Source organism: Cynoglossus semilaevis, chromosome 20, assembly GCF_000523025.1.
Source record: "Cynoglossus semilaevis isolate Cse_v1.0 chromosome 20, Cse_v1.0, whole genome shotgun sequence".
NCBI lineage: Eukaryota > Metazoa > Chordata > Actinopteri > Pleuronectiformes > Cynoglossidae > Cynoglossus > Cynoglossus semilaevis.
This window is the reverse complement of record NC_024326.1, coordinates 3,625,170-3,632,960: the sequence shown is the minus strand read 5'-3', so window position 1 is coordinate 3,632,960 and position 7,791 is coordinate 3,625,170.

Below are 7,791 nucleotides of genomic sequence, written 5' to 3'. Positions count from 1 at the left end.
TCAGCGACCAGCTGCACAGGACCTTGTAAACAAGGTCACCTCTGTCTGTTGTTGCTTTATAACACAGAAACTATACACAAAATAATCTCTACATAATAAACCATATATTCCTATAAGTGAAAATGAACTGCCACATTTATCAGGAATAAATTGATAAATTGTAAATGATTCATTATCATTTTACTTTTGAGGGACAGTAATGCAGTCTTATGACAGTAAATACCAAAGGTTTACTGGATACAACTACCGTTGGAGACCTATGACCTGGGTGACTAAGAATCTACAGACAGAGAAGAAACACATTCACACACTCGTAGTCATACAAGGAGTCTTTGATCACTGATCTGATCTGCTTTTCCGATGCAGTGATTTGACAGTGAAGGTGAAGAGAGGAAGACACTTGTCAGGGCTAAGTATAGCATATGTCACAACAGTATCGATGTCAAACCACACTCAGATGAATTCACTACAGGAAGTGACAGCTCAACAGTCTTCAGTTGCTGCCAACACTCCAGTGTCCTGGCAACAGGTTGGAAAATAAATAACTCAAATGACTGGGCTGATGTTACTGAAGGTCATCAGATATATATTTTCTTTTTCACATTTTCACAGTTAATTTTCCAGACTAAGTTTCAAAACCATTTTATATTAGAGTTACACCAGAGAAAACTAAATGGCACAAAAATACCTGCTATATTATTATTATTATTATATCATCCAAACCAAAACCTCTAAATTATACATGATTTTTAGGTATGTGTAAGCACCAACAGAAAGCATTTGTATTGTCTTTCCAAATTAGAGCTGCCACACGACACACGCTCAGATGGATATGAATCAGTGCTGCCTCAAATTGAAAGCGTCTTTTCTTCACAAGGCAATAAATACTTTGTAGCTGTGCCAACAGACGGCCTCCCTCAGAGTGAGGAGACCAACAAACTATGGCCTAAAGAAAACAGCAGTTTATTCAGTGGTAATGTAGAAGACTTTGAGAAACATCAAGCTGTAAGGATGTTTGCAGTGACTTTCTGAAATGTACAAAAACATGATACAGACAGACCTGAACCCTTTCTGTGGTGACATTTAGAGATTGCTAACGTACAATAGTAATATTTAAAAAACAGATTAAAAATATGAAGCTCATACCTTTACTCTTAAACTGTGTAATATGATTGACTGCAAACTGCCAACTTTAGGAGAGATTTCTACAAAAATGTTTTGTTGAAGGGCACCTGTGGTCCATTAGTGAACAGTGTTTTTTTTTTAAAGAAGAAAATAAAGACAGAGGGCAGCAGTCATGCAGATGACCACTACACCAACGTCAGGGAAATGGTTGAGTGTAATATTAAGAAGTTCCTGCACACCCAACCCTTTTTTCTGTTGAATGGATGCTTATTCAGGAAAACACACCCAGTAGGGATGTGGTTTCCTACAAAGGGAGGGAAAAGCCTAATTGAAACATCTTGCAGTCATGATGTCATGACTTACTATTGTTTTCAGCCTTTAAATGTTTTTTTCTGGAGAAGAGGTGAAGCAAGGAGAGCTGGGATAGGAGGAAAAGGAGAGACGGTGCCACACATTGGCAGAAGAAAGTAAAAACCAGACTGATTTTAGGCGGTCTGTTTTGAAAACTGCTGGACACCCCTCTTCACACCCACCCTCTCTCTTTCTGCATCGTCTTGTCTTCCTTGCTCGCCCTCCTCTAACAGCTCCGACCCCTACCACCTCCTCCCTCCTGCATCCCCCCTCCCTGGGAAAACAGCGACAACAAATTAGCCTTCTTTTCTCGACAGGACCCGGGGAGGAGGACACTTGGACAACCCTCAGAGTGTCAGCCTGCAGTTCCCATGGACCCCTCTTGCCCCTTCCCCTTTCAGCGAGCAAGGAAGCAATCATTGTGCCAGCACCTGTCTCTGAGGAAATTGGTAAAAGTGATGGCTTTGTTAGGCGTGTCCATGACGACCAGGAGAAAAGAGCGGGGCCAGCAAGCAGGGACTGGGGTAGAATTTTGGGGGGCAGTGAGTAGAAAGAGTTGGAGAAGGAGGGAGAACGGCCGGGAGAGTGGGAGTTAAGGGGATTGACAATGCAGTAGCAGTTACACTCCTTTGGCTTCGCCTGGCGTCTATGTGAGGATGTTGTGACTTGCTGTGCATGTGTGTATGCGTTTGGGAGGAGGTATTGTGTGTATGTGTGTAAATGCGGACCTTCCAAGTGAAATCCATTGTAGGAATGTATACTGGTCTTGTGTTTCCTTCCTCTCTCTCTCATCCCTGTGGGTGACACTGTGACATCCACCAGTGAAGCAAGGCACGGCTGTGAATGGGCTGAAAGCGGGGAGGTCACTCACATCATGTCCAGAGAATATCCCCCTCAGAGCAGACAGCACGCATGTTCAATAATGAAGCTGGGAATCTCCTCACTGTCTCACAACTCAGTCACAAAAATCTCAAAACATCCATGGATGTTAAACAGCCAGAAGATAAACAAACAAAAAAGTCTGTTGTGTTTCTATTAAAATAAACTCTGATTTCTAAATATATTTTAATCACTTCTTATAGTGAATAGTAAAAACTGGGCAGGGAATGAAAACAACAATATAAAATCCCTGATTTCTTTTGGTAGAACTTATGCGCCTGGGTCTTAGTTAAACAAAATACCTTGTTCTTTTTTTTATAATAGTTTATAATATTCTATCTGACTATGATTTACGAAAATTGTTCAAAAGTTGCCAACGTTACATGGCAATATTTCGCAGACACCACCAGATGACGCTCATTCACTGGTTCTACTAGGAGCAAATCGTCTGCAACAAAAGAGCTCTATATCTGACACAATGCAGTGACAATGGATCCTGACTATGGCTACTTCAATAAAAAAATAATAATTTTACAACTGAGATTTTTGTAATGAAGGTAAAGGGGTTGCTGTACAGGAGATGAAATAAAACTCCCTCACACATGTTGGGTTGAATATTAAATCATCACTATACATTTGCAGGTATAGTAGAGCTGTCTGTGATTTAGCAGCATCTAGTGGTGAAATCTGCTGTTGTAGTTAAATCTCTACCTCTGACTGGTCATATGAAAGACGAGTGGGAGTTAAAGCCCCGTCATCATGTGCTGTTCAGGAAGATGTAAAAATGGGAATGTAAACACTTTAAGACAGGTTATACATATATAAGTCTTGATTTCCTCCTCATACCATGGAGTGACTAAAACCTAGGTCCTGGTCTTTTCTGTATATTCCACCTCCATGTCCCCGTCCATGTTCTATACGAGGTCTGCAGTATCAACTGTCATGACTGATCGTTCTATGACCTCAAAACTCTGAGCATCTTCTGTTTTACGATCTGAAACACAACAGTCCTGTTAGACGTAATATTCTCCCCCAGAGCAAGATATAAAAATCAGATGAGTAATGTGGAATATGAATAGCCCTGTTTCTCGTGTACTCCTATCCATCACGTACGAGCGGGATTCCAAAGAGCATCTGTGAAAACTGGGGGAACAAAGTGAAGTCTGTGGGTTTACAAAGGCCTCTAAAAGTGTCTTCACCGGTGTCCAGGGGTTGTGATTTATCTTTTCTTCAATGCGAGGCTGCATTACCTTCAATGAAACAAAATATTCTCCACATCTGGCTGGAGCAGACACACTTGTCTCCGCTGGTGTGTGTGTGTGATACAGAGGTGATTACACACAAAATGACAGTATTTAGCACAAAGAGCATGACAGTTGTTGTTCCCTCCAACTCTTCCTGACCGTTTGGAAGACCTCAAGATTTATAGTTATAAAATAGCCTCCACGTGCTAAGGAGATACATCTGCAAATGTCATATTTATTTTAGAACATCTATCAATCTATTTATCTATCTATCTATTGATGTTTTTTTCCTTAATCTTTCTTTTTTAAATATGACTCTAAATGTGGAAAAATCGTTAACACATTAAACAAGTATTTCCCATTATTATGGTTTATTAAGGCACCCATATCAATGTGGACTATAAATATTAACTATAAATATTAAGAGTCCTTCAACTGTTTGGGATTGAAACAAGAAATCAACAAACAACTTACCCGACTTTGTTCTCCGTTGGTTCGTCCTTGGGCCTGACCAAACGGGATCTTGGAACATAATTAACTGGAAAAATACTTTAAGGTCTGCCAAAGTAAATCAAATAAAAATCATCAACACGTGACACAAAACAGCCCACCAGGGGAGCCGACTCCACTGCAGTTAATAAATAGACCATTAAGATGGTGCCATTCTTGTATTATTTGTATGATTATTGTTGGGTACGTGGTTTTTTTCTATGACTAAATGCAAACAAGTTTCCATGGATTTTACAGTCCTTGGTGTTACAGCACTTAAGGGAAACAATGCAAATTTGCACAAACACTAAAGGCACATTATGTGCTATTTGCTAGTGAATGGATTTACTGTCTTTTAATCAGCGTTATTACGGGTTTACAGCCACAAGTTTGTATTTTACTTGACACCAAGACGACTGGAGCCGGTCGTTAAATTCATATATAATACATTAAATATATATAGAATATACATTACTTTAATTATTTATTATCTGGGACACATTCTGACAGAAGAATGTAAAGTATCACTGGGAGAATTGTTGCCAAATTTTGAATAAAAGTATTGTTTAAAATTTTGTTGCCAAAAGAGGGAATGAAACATATTTCTCTCACCTCAGATTTTTGTGTTTTAGGTTCAATAGACACTTGCCAGTGTAATGGATAAAACACCAACGTGAAGTGAGTTGTAACTGTGCTGAGCACAATGTCAGAGAGTTGAAATCACCACATTTGTCATCCCTTTCTCAAATTCTTAATCTAATTGGTTATTTTTCTAAGAAAACATGGGTGTTCCTTGGTTCTTGTCTTTCTCTCTTTCAACGTCTCACGCAGACACACACACACACACACCCACACACATAGGATCACCTCTAATATGCACACGCCAAAGCTCACACACGAGCAGACAAACACCTTAACCTCAAACCTCATGCTAGGTGCAGACAGGACCACACATACTGTCTCTCACACAAAATGTTTGGAATGCTATAAACATTATTTCGGTTGAAAAAGATTTTTTTTTTTACCTGTATGTGTGTACGTGTGTGTGCTGTGCCCAGGTGTGTCTGTTTGTTTAAGCTGAGATCGAAGGAAAGTTTATTGTAGGTCGCCATAAAGAGCTCCGACCAGGCTAAATATTTAAAGTGCATTTTTCCTTTAATGATAACGTGTATTTGGACATAACCTAAGCACAAGCACAAAGCTAAGTAGTTTCAGTCAGTATGAGGTATTTCAGAATAAGAGTCATTTCTGATGAACAGCAAATTTGTGCCTTCAAACCTAATTTTGCAGAGGGAGTAAACAAACATAAGATTAATGTACGGGCGCGTGGCTGTATATACAGTTTTATCCACGTTCGCTGCTGGTGGTGGTGCGCGTGTGTTGGTGTGTGTGTGAGTGTTTATCTTCATGCAGGACCTCCCAGAGAGTGGACAGTTCATCCGACTGCACACTGTCCTGTCTGTCTTCTGCTCCATCCTAAACCATATTTGTCCTTCACTGCCAGCGTCCTCCGTTGCATTACCATACTTAGTATATCTGTGTCACCAGTGTCCTACACTCACACTGCAGGGACATATACAGTATATATATATATAAAATCCCTCTTGCAGTACCTTAGGAAAGAGTTGATAGACATTGAAATGACCAAATGTTTCCTCTCAATAACGTGTCTCTGAACACGGCAAAGTTTACAGCTTTACTAGTTTTACAATCGCTCGTAATCAAATCTGATCTCGAGAAATATCTAAACAGACACATGATGGTCAGGAAAACTGGGAAACAAAAAGTCCCAAAGACCCTCAGTGAAGCAGACTTCAGAAGTGCCCCTGCCTTAAAGCAGGGAGTTGCCCAGCTTCTCCAGATCTGGCTCTTCAAAACCCTACTAAGATATTTCCTGGGTCTGACACCACTTTGGCTTCCAGCCTCCTCCAGCATGTGGTGAGGAGAACCAAAAGGAGAATTATTCCAACTGTGTTTAAGTTAGAAAGAATTAAATTAAGCCTGTGGTGATGTATAATTTAGAAGTTTAGCAAAATAAAATATGCATTTATTTCCCTGAAAAGTCCCTGAAACACCAGTTCTCATTATGTTTTTCAGCTGGAACAAATATACTCTTTTTTTTTTCCTCCCCCAACGAGATGTTGATCCATGTTTCATAAACTCTCAACCAACCCGAGTGTTTGCTGAGTACACACATCAAAGTAATATGAAGTAAATAAATGTCCAAAAAAATAATAAATGTACATTAGGAGAAATGTTGCGTAATTAAACAGTGGGATGTCTTCATCTCTGGCTTGGGCGCTTATGTGTGTGTGTGTTAATGTCAGGCAAGTCTGTTTTGGTTTCCCCAGCAGCATGAGGGCCCCACAGAGCACTGGCCCTGGAAGTGGTGCAAACTCCAAACCACATAATAGGTGTGTGTGTGTGTGTGTGTGTGTGTGTGTGTATGTGGTGGGTTGACGGAGAGAGAGGGAGAAAGAGAGAGGGAGATGGAGAGAAAGGGACCACATTGGAGTGTCTATTCGCAGCACTGCAGTGCCCATGTCTGAATTCAAAGGAAGGCTTTACAAACAGGCAGACACGCTTGTACACAATCTTGCCTGGGCTCCGCTTGCTCCCTGGGTGGTCTGTGCTCCAAATGTTTATGATCTAAACCAAGCTAATCCAACTGGCTTGTTTCAGTGAATTGAGAGTGATTTACAAGGCGCAGCAACAGGGCCAAGCAGAAAGAGGGAAATTAGAGAAAATCTCGGGCTTGGTTTCAAGTCATTCTGTAACTGGACCTGCCTCTACGCTCTACATCTGTTCACATGTGGATTTCCATCTGGTTCTCTCTCTTGGACCAGTTAGCATTGCGCGTTTGTCCTTTTTATTTGCTACACACTCATCCATTTAGACAGATGCCTTCATTTGACGAATTAACTGTCTTTTGATGAAATACGAAGCATGAGTAGATTTCAATTTTCCTGTAAAATGTCTCCAATCCTGAGTAGAAGAAAATTATAATAGCAGTCTGATCTTGCCTGTTTTCACTCAATCATTCCTCCATGTGCCAGAGAATAAATATTTTTGTTTCATTAATTCTTTCAAAGCATAAAAAACAACCTTTTTACTCTTTTCATTCATTAAGTTGAGGTTACAGACAGGTTTGAATCCTTTCATGTCAGCTTTAGTGACTTAACTCTGATGTACAAAAACCCAGTTCCAAATGGAAGACCAGTAAGGAAATAATCTCTCTGTATAAACTGGAAATTATAACCTGCTAATATGATTTCATTTCAACACCTACTGTTCCTTGACGTAGTTTGCAGCTCAACTGTGACAAATAATTCCTCTTACATTAGCATAAAAAATATAAGAAATCATCACTACATTTGATCCATTTGCTCTTGAAACTACAATTTGCAAGCTAAACCACTGCTGTGTGTTTTAATATGACAGAAATGGCTCCGATATATCAGCTTACACAGACAAAAGATGTAAATACTTCTCTGTGACGTGTGCATTAATAGCAACACAAGTTGTTCATATAAGGTTTTCGTCTTTTCTCCCATGTTTTTTTTCCTTACATAATTCTCACCATAGTTTGAAACTCCAGTGTCAAGTCTCCAATTTCTGATTTGCATTAAACATCTTTATTCATCAGGCTTCCACATTCAGTGTTTTAAATTTTACTTCATTACTTGAGATCCAGCTACAGGCT